This window comes from Dicentrarchus labrax, unplaced genomic scaffold (genome assembly GCF_905237075.1).
Source record: "Dicentrarchus labrax unplaced genomic scaffold, dlabrax2021, whole genome shotgun sequence".
NCBI lineage: Eukaryota > Metazoa > Chordata > Actinopteri > Moronidae > Dicentrarchus > Dicentrarchus labrax.
The window spans coordinates 23,191,561-23,203,732 of NW_026136721.1; the positions used below are offsets into that span (position 1 = coordinate 23,191,561).

The window sequence follows — 12,172 nt, forward strand, 5'->3', positions numbered from 1 at the left end:
CCTTCGTACTGTAAACTGCTATGAAGCTGCAATGGAGCTGTCCTCTACCAACCAGGTTATGTCTTTAATAATAGATTTTTCATAAAGTTATCAAGCTGCTATCCACAGGCATCAGACCAAATACTAGAATTAAACCACAATAATGTAAATGATATAATCTACTTTAGCAGCACCAAAATTAATGCAGAAAGTGTGTCATTAGGATATTTTCACTAAAGAAAATGTGTATTTTAAGCTTTAAGAACTACTGTGCTCGTGGTTTGTGGTAATATAAGAGGATTCTTAAGTAGGGTTGGATACTGTTGTGAATCACAATTCCACATTGTAAACCAAACTGCACAAAAGTACTGTACATAACACAATAACATTATTTATTCCAGAACCAATATACTTTTTTAGTTTTTATTTATAGCGAAAACAGGGTAAACATACAATTTGTTATACAAATAAAATGGGAATCAAATGATTTACATATCATTTATACTAGAGACATTGTTCTAACTTAATCTTGATATCAGGGGTCACTTAAGTACCAAGAATTTAGTAGTGAATTACTAAATTGTTGTCTCACCCATCAAACTTTTCAACCTTAATTTCACTGTAAGGGTTTTCTTCGTTTACGTCTCACATGGTTCTTATTTTTAACCACAGTCAACTACCCAGAAACTGTGGAATATTGTACTTCTCAGTCACAGAATACTCAACAACCCTAAAACTAGTATTCATGTTTGTCTGTGTTGTTTGCTGCATTACTTCATAGTAAAAAATAATTTCCTTAGTTCAAGAAGTCAAACTCTCATTTAAATTATACATTTAAACTTTTTATTGAGTCCTGCTCATTTGCGTTCTCTCAAGACAAAACTGAAAGCAACAATACAAACTTATATAGAGTCGGATACTTCATTTGAATCTTCAACATCTGTGCCTTTCATCTAAGGACAAAAAAGAAGTTACTTAGACATATATCCTTGGAACTGAACACAATCCCAGTGTACTATATTATGACAATACAATTAAAATTGTTTAAAATTCCTACAGTGTTAATCAACCACTTAATTGCAAATGTTATATTATACTTTTCTCACACACTTAAATATTTGGAGTAGTGATGTTAACAAATGGTCCTAAAAACAGCAAAAGTCTAAACACAAGAAAATATTTTGAAACTGAAGTCTGACTTGGTGAATGTTTATACTTCTGAACATAGATAATATTCCTTTGTCTGCAAACACACCGTTTGTGCTGTCACAAAAATATACCTTGAAAATGAATCTGAATAATTAGGACAAATCAAATTTACAACATTTGCGATTTGTAAATTTAGGCAAAACATTGACTTTTATTTACGTTTGAAAGACAGCCTTAAAATATAACTACATCTAAAATATTGTAATTGTAAACATAAATATGAAAAACAAGTGTTCAATTTGATGTAATCGCTGCTTAGTATTTATTTACACTACTGCATGTTCTTAATGACAAATTTCTAATGTTAAATTCAAGCAGGCACGAAACTTCAACGACAAAATCATCAAATTCAATATTCCCTCCTCCTCCATCAACCTCTGCCTGTTTTCACACATATTGAATAAACAAGCTTAGTGGGGACATATCACACACCATGTCGTGGTTCCTTATGGGGACCAATGCTAGACCAAGTCTCTAGGTTGTCAGATACTTAACACACAGTTTCTATTCATACACTGATGTAAGATGTGCTATGGGGACGTCGTGAATGTCCCAGAATAGAGTGATATTTAATCAAAAGTAACATCCCTATGAACATTAAAATCTGTCCTGAATATCCTATTACCATTATGTTTCTAGATGCATTTAAAAAACAGCTTATTTACCTGCTTAAAGGGCATAAAAAGCAACAAACGGTGAGTTAGAAATATTCTAGGAGTAAAGTTTAAGTGCTAAACATGAATGTACCTGTTGATTAGTGTCTCATGGACTCAAAGTTTCAGTCATCTGCGTCTCTAACAAGACAGCATGCTGGGAGCTTTCCACAGGAATGACAGCATCAGCTGCATTCATGGTCATCTGCAAACATTTCAAAATATGAAAAACAAGTTTAAGTCCGATGTTATCACTGCATAATATTTAGTTACACTAATGCATGTTCTTAATGACAAATTTCTAAAGTTAAATTCAAGCCAACAGGCACGAAACTTCAACGACAAAATCATCAAATTCAATATTCCCTCCTCCTCCATCAACCTCTGCCTGTTTTCACACATATTGAATAAACAAGCTTAGTGGGGACATATCACACACCATGTCGTGGTTCCTTATGGGGACCAATGCTAGACCAAGTCTCTAGGTTGTCAGATACTTAACACACAGTTTCTATTCATACACTGATGTAAGATGTGCTATGGGGACGTCGTGAATGTCCCAGAATAGAGTGATATTTAATCAAAAGTAACATCCCTATGAACATTAAAATCTGTCCTGAATATCCTATTACCATTATGTTTCTAGATGCATTTAAAAAAACAGCTTATTTACCTGCTTAAAGGGCATAAAAAGCAACAAACGGTGAGTTAGAAATATTCTAGGAGTAAAGTTTAAGTGCTAAACATGAATGTACCTGTTGATTAGTGTCTCATGGACTCAAAGTTTCAGTCATCTGCGTCTCTAACAAGACAGCATGCTGGGAGCTTTCCACAGGAATGACAGCATCAGCTGCATTCATGGTCATCTGCAAACATTTCAAAATATGAAAAACAAGTTTAAGTCCAATGTTATCACTGCATAATATTTAATTACACTAATGTCTGTTCTTAATGTCAAATTTCTAAAGTTAAGTTCAAGCCAACAGGCACGAAACTTCAACGACAAAATCATCAAATTCAATATTCCCTCCTCCTCCATCAACCTCTGCCTGTTTTCACACATATTGAATAAACAAGCTTAGTGGGGACATATCACACACCATGTCGTGGTTCCTTATGGGGACCAATGCTAGACCAAGTCTCTAGGTTGTCAGATACTTAACACACAGTTTCTATTCATACAATAATGTAAGATGTGCTATGGGGACGTCGTGAATGTCCCAGAATAGAGTGATATTTTATCAAAAGTAACATCCCTATGAACATTAAAATCTGTCCTGAATATCCTATTACCATTATGTTTCTAGATGCATTTAAAAAAACAGCTTATTTACCTGCTTAAAGGGCATAAAAAGCAACAAACGGTGAGTTAGAAATATTCTAGAAGTAAAGTTTAAGTGCTAAACATGAATGTACCTGTTGATTAGTGTCTCATGGACTCAAAGTTTCAGTCATCTGCGTCTCTAACAAGACAGCATGGTGGGAGCTTTCCACAGGAATGACAGCATCAGCTGCATTCATGGTCATCTGCAAACATTTCAAAATATGAAAAACAAGTTTAAGTCCGATGTTATCACTGCATAATATTTAATTACACTAATGTATGTTCTTAATGTCAAATTTCTAAAGTTAAGTTCAAGCCAACAGGCACGAAACTTCAACGACAAAATCATCAAATTCAATATTTCCTCCTCCTCCATCAACCATTAAAATCTGTCCTGAATATCCCATTACCATCAGCTTTCTAGATGCATTACATAAAACTGCTAGGGACTTCTGATTCACAATAGATTACCATCATAACATATGTACAGTTGAAACCAGAAGTTTACATACACTGTATAAAAAGACACATATGCTTTTTTTCCTCACTGTCTGACATGAAATTAGACAATCACTTTTCCTGTTTTAGGTCCGTTAGGATTACCAAAATTATTTCTATTTGCTAAATGCCAGAATAATGAGAGAAGGATTTTTTTAGAACATTTTTTTATTACTTTCTTCAAAGTCAGAAGTTTACATACACTAAGATTATTATGCCTTTAAACAATTTGGGAAAGCCCAGATGATGATGTCATGTCTTTGGAAGCTTCTTATATTGTATTGTATGTATTGACAACATTTGAGTTAATTAGAGACACACACCTGTGGATGTATTGTAAGGCACACCTGAAACGCACTGCTTCTTTGTGTAACATCATGGGAAAGTCTAAAGAAATCAGCCAAGATATCAGGAAGAGAATTGTGGACTTGCACAAGTCTGGTTCATCCTTGGGTGCAATTTCCAGATGCCTGAAGGTGCCACGTTCATCTGTTCAAATAATTATACGCAAGTATAAACACCATGGCAGTGTCTAGCCACCATACCACTCAGGAAGGAGACGGGTTCTGTGTCCCAGAGTTGAACGTGCTTTGGTCCGAAATGTGCATATCAACCCAAGAACAAAAGCAAAAGACCTTGTGAAGATGCTGGCTGAAGCTGGTAAGAGTGTGTCTTTATCCACAGTGAAACTAGTACTGTACCGACATGGGCTGAAAGGTCACTCTGTCAGGAAGAAGCCATTACTCCAAAAGACACATAGGAAAGCCAGATTACAGTTTGCAAATGCACACAGGGACAAAGACCTTAGTTTTTGGAGACATGTCCTGTGGTCTGACGAAACTAAAATCAAACTGTTTGGCCATAATGACCATCGTTAAGTTTGGAGGAAAAAGGGGGAAGCTCGCAAGCCTGAGAACACCATCCCAACTGTGAAATAGAGGGATGGCAGCATCATCTGTTGGTTGATATACACATTTCGGACCAAAGCACGTTCAACTCTGGGACACAGAACCCGTCTCCTGAGCGGTATGATGGCTGGACATTCCCATGGTGTTTATACTTGCGTATAATTGTTTGAACAGATGAACATGGCACCTTCAGGCATCTGGAAATTACACCCAAGGATGAACCAGACTTGTGCAAGTCCACAATTCTCTTCCTGATATCTTGGCTGATTTCTTTTGACTTTCCCATGATATTACACAAAGAAGCAGTGTGTTTCAGGTGTGCCTTAAAATACATCCACAGGTGTGTCTCTAATTAACTCAAATGTTGTCAATAAACCTATCAGAAGCTTCCAAAGACATGACATCATCATCTGGGCTTTCCCAAATTGTTTAAAGGCATAGTATTCTTAGTGTATGTAAACTTCTGACTTTGAAGAAAGTAATAAAAAATTGTCTAAAAAAATCCTTCTCTCATTATTCTGGCATTTAGCAGATAGAAATAATTTTGGTAATCCTAACAGACCTAAAACAGGAAAAGTGATTGTCTGATTTCATGTCCGACAGTGAGAAAAAAAAGCGTATGCGTCTTTTTATAGTGTATGTAAACTTCTGGTTTCAACTGTATACAACACAATCAGTGCCTTCATTTTAACTATGAGCTAAGTGTAAGGAGATTATTATGGTTTAGCATAAGGAGTATAGTTTAGGTGTAATGTAAAATCTTACCACCATGTTCTCCCTCTCCACTTGAATGAAGCATGAATGCAACACATGATGAGTGATAAATGCACCTTCTCCTTTGAGATTCTGCATCATCTATCATGTCTCCTCTGTATTCCAGTACAAAATCTCCTTTGAAGAATGAAGATAGGGCAAATACACCACGTTCTGTAAGACAAAGTAATACATTTTCAAAAAAAACAGGACATTACGAATGTTAATTAGTCTGTGGCAATATGTCCTAAAAACACAATTGCCAATTATTAGTGCATTTGATGGCAGCTTTATTGACCTAAGCTTATCTAATGCATCCTGAAGTTTTGCAATTAAATGTCTCAAAATCATTTTCAATATGTATATGAAGTGAACATGCTGAAGGGCATCCTTAAGAGGACTGACCTTGGTGGCATTTAAAACTGCAGAGAAATGTTTAATGAGACAGCTTTGGCTTTAGTTCTATTACAATACAATTAGAGGCTCTAAGTGAACATCCACACAGGTGTTTTCAGTTATTATGGCTGATTAGACCTCTGCTCAGGTTTAGGGTGGGCTTAAGCTTTGATGAAACTCCATGAGGTCACAAATCTAAATCTCCAATACGAATGGTGAAGGTATATTTTGTCCTGCCCTAACAGGTGTAACAAAGCTGACAGAAGACTCAGGAAGATGTCAATCAATCACAGTATACACACCCATACAGTCCCAAGAAGACTAATAATCAGCAAGATAAACTGAAAAAACTGTGTGGGTGTTCAGAGGCTTAGCTCTATAACTTTTTTCCCCATACTCGCCCTTTCCTGTCGGCTCAGTGTCAGATGCCTTCCCTTCTTGCCATGCCCTATTCTAAATTATTCATTTTTAATAATAAAATAATATTAATAATTATAAGTAAGCTAAGTTTACTTTTTTCAGGTAGTAAAATCAATCAGGACCCATTTATGTAGAGGAGGCATGTGGAATCACTTCACTAGTCACTTTAAAGATACAAACATCAAATTGCAGCCTTGTCAAGCTCAGGTCCCAAAAATACCTGTCCAGATGCACTTTCTCTTAACATGGACAGCTTGCTTTAAATCATCAAAACATCTCTTTACAATTTTTCTATAATATATCTAACCTATATATACCTAGGATTAAGTTACACCTCTATATATTACTAAATTCATTACCTGGAAATGTATTTTAAATTTCTCTGTTACACACTGAAAAATATTTCACTTTTTTTAGTTGGTATAAACTCCTAGAAATGCACAGAATCCATCCATCATGTAACAACTAACAGTAGCTTTCAGGGAAAGCTAAAAACATTGTTAGTAAAACATTGTAAATTTGCTAGTTACACTAGCCTTCTGTTGCTAATTAAAGCTAACTAGCTATCCTACTAACTAATTAACACTAATTAACCTCATTAGTGGTTTAAAATGGTCATCTATACAAATAATGATTATAGCAAGTAAGTAAATAAGATAATATTGCTTACCTTGTGGTGTTGTAGTTCCTCTTTTTATGTGACAAACATCTTTAATTGAAGAGCCTTTGCGATGCTCCCTTTAAACACTGAAAATTGTGTTTGCTCCTAAAATCCTTCTTAATGGGGACCAGGAAGTGGGCGGTAACATACCATATTTGGAAGATCTGTGTGTGTGGAACGGTTGATTGCCTTACCAGCTCATACAGTAAGGGGGCGCAAGCATGCCCCGTTCACACACACACACTAACTGGAAAACATGCCCAATGGGCCAAAGCTAAAAACCACACAGGCACCTTCAGATAGACTCCTGCATTCATTTAAAAGAGTTTCCCTTTAGGGGACCTCATTTTTCGTCCCCATACTGTTAGAGGTCCCCATGACGTGACTGTGTAAACAGTTTGTTGTCCCCAGGACGTGATGAATGCCAACACACACACACACACACACACACACACACACACACACACACACACACACTCAAGAACAGCTGCCTTTACAATAAAGTCAAGAAAAGATTATTCTGAGAAGCAAAGTATTATTTTCAGGGAGGTAAAGCAGCACACTGTGATACGGTTTGATTTTATGGGAAAACAACTTAATCGTTACTTTAGATTAACAGCCTCGGCAAAGCCTTTAAAGCCTCTCAGCATGAACATTGTTTATTTTCACTGTGTTGTCTGCATAGGAATACATTACTAAAATTACACATTTGGATTATTTCTGTCTGAACCACAAATTCAAAAACTGCATTCTTGTGGCATTGCATACTTACGTGTTTTATTTGTTAGAACCTAATGCTGTCGTTAAACGATATTGTCTTGTTACATAAGATGTAACATCAAACTGATGTACAGCCGTCTGTTGAAAGTAGTTGAAAATACAAGAAACTGGCTGAGAATGAATTATTTTCTACAGACTTACAGAAAAACATGTAGTTCAACCTTGGTCAAACGTAGGATGATCCAAGGGGACCAAAATATTATTTATTATTCTATTTCTGAGCAGATGCACATGCATTCATACATGTACACTGATCAAACACTACATTCACACACTCACTTCACTGACATCAAGTCATGCAGTGGTGGAGAAAGAATTCTGATCCTTGTGCCAGTAGCCAATAGTCAATCTCCATAAGCCCCCATGTTAAAATGAGGAATTTAATATAACTCACCGTAACTCTGTTTAAATTAATCAAGGCTTAAAGTTCTGCTTAATTAAGGACGGGCCCGCTTTGAGTGACAGGTGGGTGTCATCACAGGTGGCTGGTTTCAGCTCCCAGGCCTTATTCAGCCTCAGTTCTGCACATATACTCCACCTCTTCCCCCGGTCTTTAATTATCCGGGCCGGCAGAGTCAGACACTGCCAAGATGGCAGTGGCCAGAGGCATCACACTGAGTTTCACACCGGCTCCTCAGAAACCTATGGTTGACATCACAGAGAAGTCCCTATACAGTCTATGAACTAGGAGTGGGTAAAAATATCGATTCATCAATGCATTGCAATATATTTTTTCCCAATTCAATATCGATTCATTAAATCCTCTGAATCGATTCAAGCCCCTGGCCAGTGGGGGTGCGGTGAGCAACACCTTTGTGTGATTTGCGTTGTACGGACAGAGGCCGCACTCGACCACACAACAACAATAACATGGCAACTGAAGCAGGTAGCAGCAGTGTTAAACCAGCGCCTTCAACTTTAAAAGCAGATGTTTGGAGTCATTTTATATTCCAGTTTAAACCCAGAACACAGGAAATAGACCAAAGTAAGGTAGTGTGTAAGCTGTGCCAGGCAGTACTAAAATACTGCAATGACACAACAAATTTGCGCAACCACTTAAGCCGACACCATGCAGATGCTCTGCAGCAACCCGCGGCTAAACCTGTAGATTCAAAACAGACGCAACTCGACAGATCCTTCCTTTGCAAACTGCTGCCAAACTCTGCCCACGCACAGAAGATGACTGAGTCTGTGGCCGTCTTCATATGTAAGGACCTACGACCGTACAGTGTTGTGGAAAACGGGGGTTTTAAGAAGATGGTATACACACTCGAACCACGATACGCCATACCAACACGCAAACACATGGTAAAGACAGCGGTTTTGGAGTTGTTGAAGTCGGCACTGAATCGATATCAAAGCATTTAAATCAATATCGAATCGAATCGATATCGAATCAAATTGTGACCTAAAGAATCAAAATCGAATCGAATCGTGAGGTTCTTAACAATACCCAGCCCTACTATGAACCCTCTGTAAAGCGGCAAGTCGTGAGCTCTAGAGGTGCTGGTAGACAAATTTTGTGTCTCTTGAGTGGTATCCCCCTTTAATGATTAATAAAGCAGGCCAGTTTAAATCCTCTTGACTTATCATTATTCACATGGTCAGGTGTTCTTTGGATCAAAACGTACATGGCAAAGTCATAAAGTAGAAAAAACACACATAGACTTTGACGTGACCCAAACATTTTCCCCTCTAACTTTCAGGTTGGAAGAATGAACTTCTGTTGCCTCAAAGGTTTCTTTGTCCCATAAAATTTGTCTTTATTGTTTTAAGTTCTACATTTACACGTCTGCACCCGTCCATCTGAGAGTGAAGAGTTGTCCTTAGAAGGGCAGAAAGGATATGATGCTTAGTTTTTTGGGCAAAGTTGTGGGAACGGTGTCACTTAGGAATGTTGGGGCTTCATAGCAAAGCACCTCGACTGTACACACACACAGACACACACACTGATCCTACTCTTACATCGCCTAAAATATCATCAGTCACATCTTTGTGAACTGAGCTCGGAGGACATAATTTTGCCAGCTGCAGGAAGAGAAACCTGGCAAAACAGTGAATATTGAATAGAAAAATGGAAAATAAACCACAATAATTTTAAACATTATTATCAGGTCAGTTGACTTTCTCTGACCCAAAGGAGTAAATAGACAAGCTTTGATCCAGACTGTGAAGGTATGTCTCACTGGAAGAGCATCACACAGAGCGCTCCCATGTCTGTCTACAGTTTATACACAGAAGACCTCTGCTGTTGTCACAGATGGTCATCAGACCTAGAAAAGGTGGCTGTGTGTGTATTTGAGGGCACTCGTGGTTCATATTTTTGTGTATCTGGCATTAATTCACTTTTCTATGCCAGTGTCCTCAGGTGTGTGTGTTCTTGTGTGTGTATGTGTGCAAAGCGCCCTTTTGCTAATCACTCATACGTGCATTTCTTTGCGATGAATAAAACACTGCTGGGCTTTAGGTTTCCACCACACAGTACAAGCCAGAGATGTTAATCAGGGAACAAGACAGGGATCTGCCTTGTGTCTGATCTGGACCACTCTGCTGTGTTTACACGAGTTTTTTATTTCAGTCCAGAGGAGGAGGAACCGAAAAGTCTTTATCACATTAATAATATCCTTGTCAGATTCCTACAGGACACGGGCTGATGGAGAAAACAGATCTGGAGAGGAGAGAGAGAAAGGAGGGGCAGATTGAGCAACATTTACAAAGTTAAACTCACCTTAAGAAACAACAAAAAAAAGAGGCTTGCTGTATTTTTTGGTGTAAAAGCTCTGGTATGCTAGAAACAAACAAGTTTGTGCAAAGGTTTGACAAACAGACTTCGCTCTGTTGCACTCAGTCGTACAAGCAATTACAAGTGTACGAGTGATTTAAGTAGTTGTGTGTGCAACTGGGCCATCTCCACAGTCAGTGGCGGACTCAGGCTGTTTGATAGGCACCAGTGGGCATGAAGTTGTGATGCACTTATGGTGAAACAGCTTAGTCAGGGTTAGGATCAGCACCCTTGACAGGGAACTTTATCATGATTTCTCCACTGGAAGGGCACCCTAGAGGGCCCTTCATCACGTGTTATCTACGATCGGGGCATCCAAGAGGGCACTTTTGCTGCGTTCTTTCAAACACGGGGACACCAGGGGGCAGATTAACGGTTGTTGATAAAATTCCACTGTTCAAAATCCTTTGAATCATAATCCATCCTATTATTTCTGACTGTTTATTGCATATATTTCTGTTCCCAAATATCACAATGTCTGTCGTGACACAAGTTGTGTGAAAGTACCTTGTCACTCCCCATAATGAAAAATCAAGTTCAGCACAGCAGGGAGCGATGATTAAAAGTTCCCTCCTATGGGAGAGTCTGCAGGTGGATGCAGGGGTGAGAAGAGTTTGACATGTGAATTTAACAGCGGACTGGAGTTGACTGCCTAAACTAGCTCGCAGGCTACACTTCATTTTTGAAAGCTAAATGTTCAGTAGCTTAAAGTTACAGTTTCATCCCTGTTGCGAGTAAAGGAGGAATTAAGTTTAGAAGGAACATGTGAAACAGTTGAGGGATTAATAACCTGGTTTGGTGTATTTGTGTATCTTGCTCGATCCACAGGTGTTCCCACTGGGATTAAATAAACAACATCCATCCTAAACGAACTCTCCAACTCTCCCCCCTGAAACCTCTGCTTTGCTCAACACCTCCTCTGCTTAACTCTTCCTCCCTTCATACCTGTGTCAGTGCCTTCCAGCTCTCTCCTTCTTCTGCCGTCCTACCCTCAAAGACCTACGTCAAGTCTTTGCAATGCATCTCCCAGTCTGATCCTCCCGTTTTCTCACAGCAGCCAAAGAAAACAGGGAAACACTGCTCCTGACCTCAGGATGCCTCGAGGAGGAGCTGCGTGAGTGTGTGGGCGTGTGACCTGACAGCAGGCCCCTTCAGCTCACACAGTAATGTCCTGCCCACAGCAAGGTGAGGGAACGCACACACACACATAAGCACGCCAACACCAGTCAACTTCAGCGCACGTCCCGAGGCAGCTCCAGATGTGAAAGACAGAAGTGCATGTCGGTCAGAACATTACAGCTGCTAATACTAGAGCTACTGTTACTGAGGGGTGGGGAGGTGCAGCATGTGGATACTGAAATGCCTCACCTCTGTCTGAGGACCCTGACACACCTGACACAGTTGCCGGTGGGCGTCTGTGGCCAACAATCACCTGTAGTTGTTGTTGTTGAGGGTATATATTTTTCTGTCAGCTGCATTATTTGCAATGTGAGTACAACATTTAGCTTTTAAGACATGTAATACGTAACATTATAAGCTTCATCTGTCTGTTAAAGTGAGAGAGAGGTGAGAGAGAGAACAGCAGTGAGTTAAAGATGTTATGATAGCGAGGAAGCAGATTTTTCACAGGCTCACTGATTGATTTTAAAACTTATTTTTGCCTTTTGCTGGGGATTCTTTTATTATTATTTAACATAAAATATAGAAAGAGATTGTTGGTCACGTCGCACAGGGAAATGTGTTTTTCATAGACTGTTCAGCGAGTGCTTCATGGTTTATTTGACCTCTTTGTGCAGGAGAAATGAAGAT

At 38.8% G+C, this 12,172-nt stretch overlaps 1 long non-coding RNA gene across 4 annotated transcripts; it reads right to left on the bottom strand.

Annotated features, from left to right (window-relative positions):
• Positions 1–388: 388 nt before the first annotated feature.
• LOC127355293 (uncharacterized) lies at positions 389–7,271 on the bottom strand. Of its 4 annotated transcripts, XR_007881732.1 has the most exons (6): positions 6,811–7,271; positions 5,337–5,498; positions 3,258–3,368; positions 2,597–2,707; positions 1,936–2,046; positions 389–932 (listed from the first exon to the last, which is right to left on the bottom strand). It is a non-coding gene; the product is annotated as an uncharacterized LOC127355293 (long non-coding RNA). The 4 variants fall into 4 exon arrangements; XR_007881729.1 differs by having other exon boundaries at positions 5,337–7,271; XR_007881730.1 differs by lacking the exon at positions 2,597–2,707 and having other exon boundaries at positions 5,337–7,271.
• Between the last annotated feature and the right edge of the window lie 4,901 nt (positions 7,272–12,172).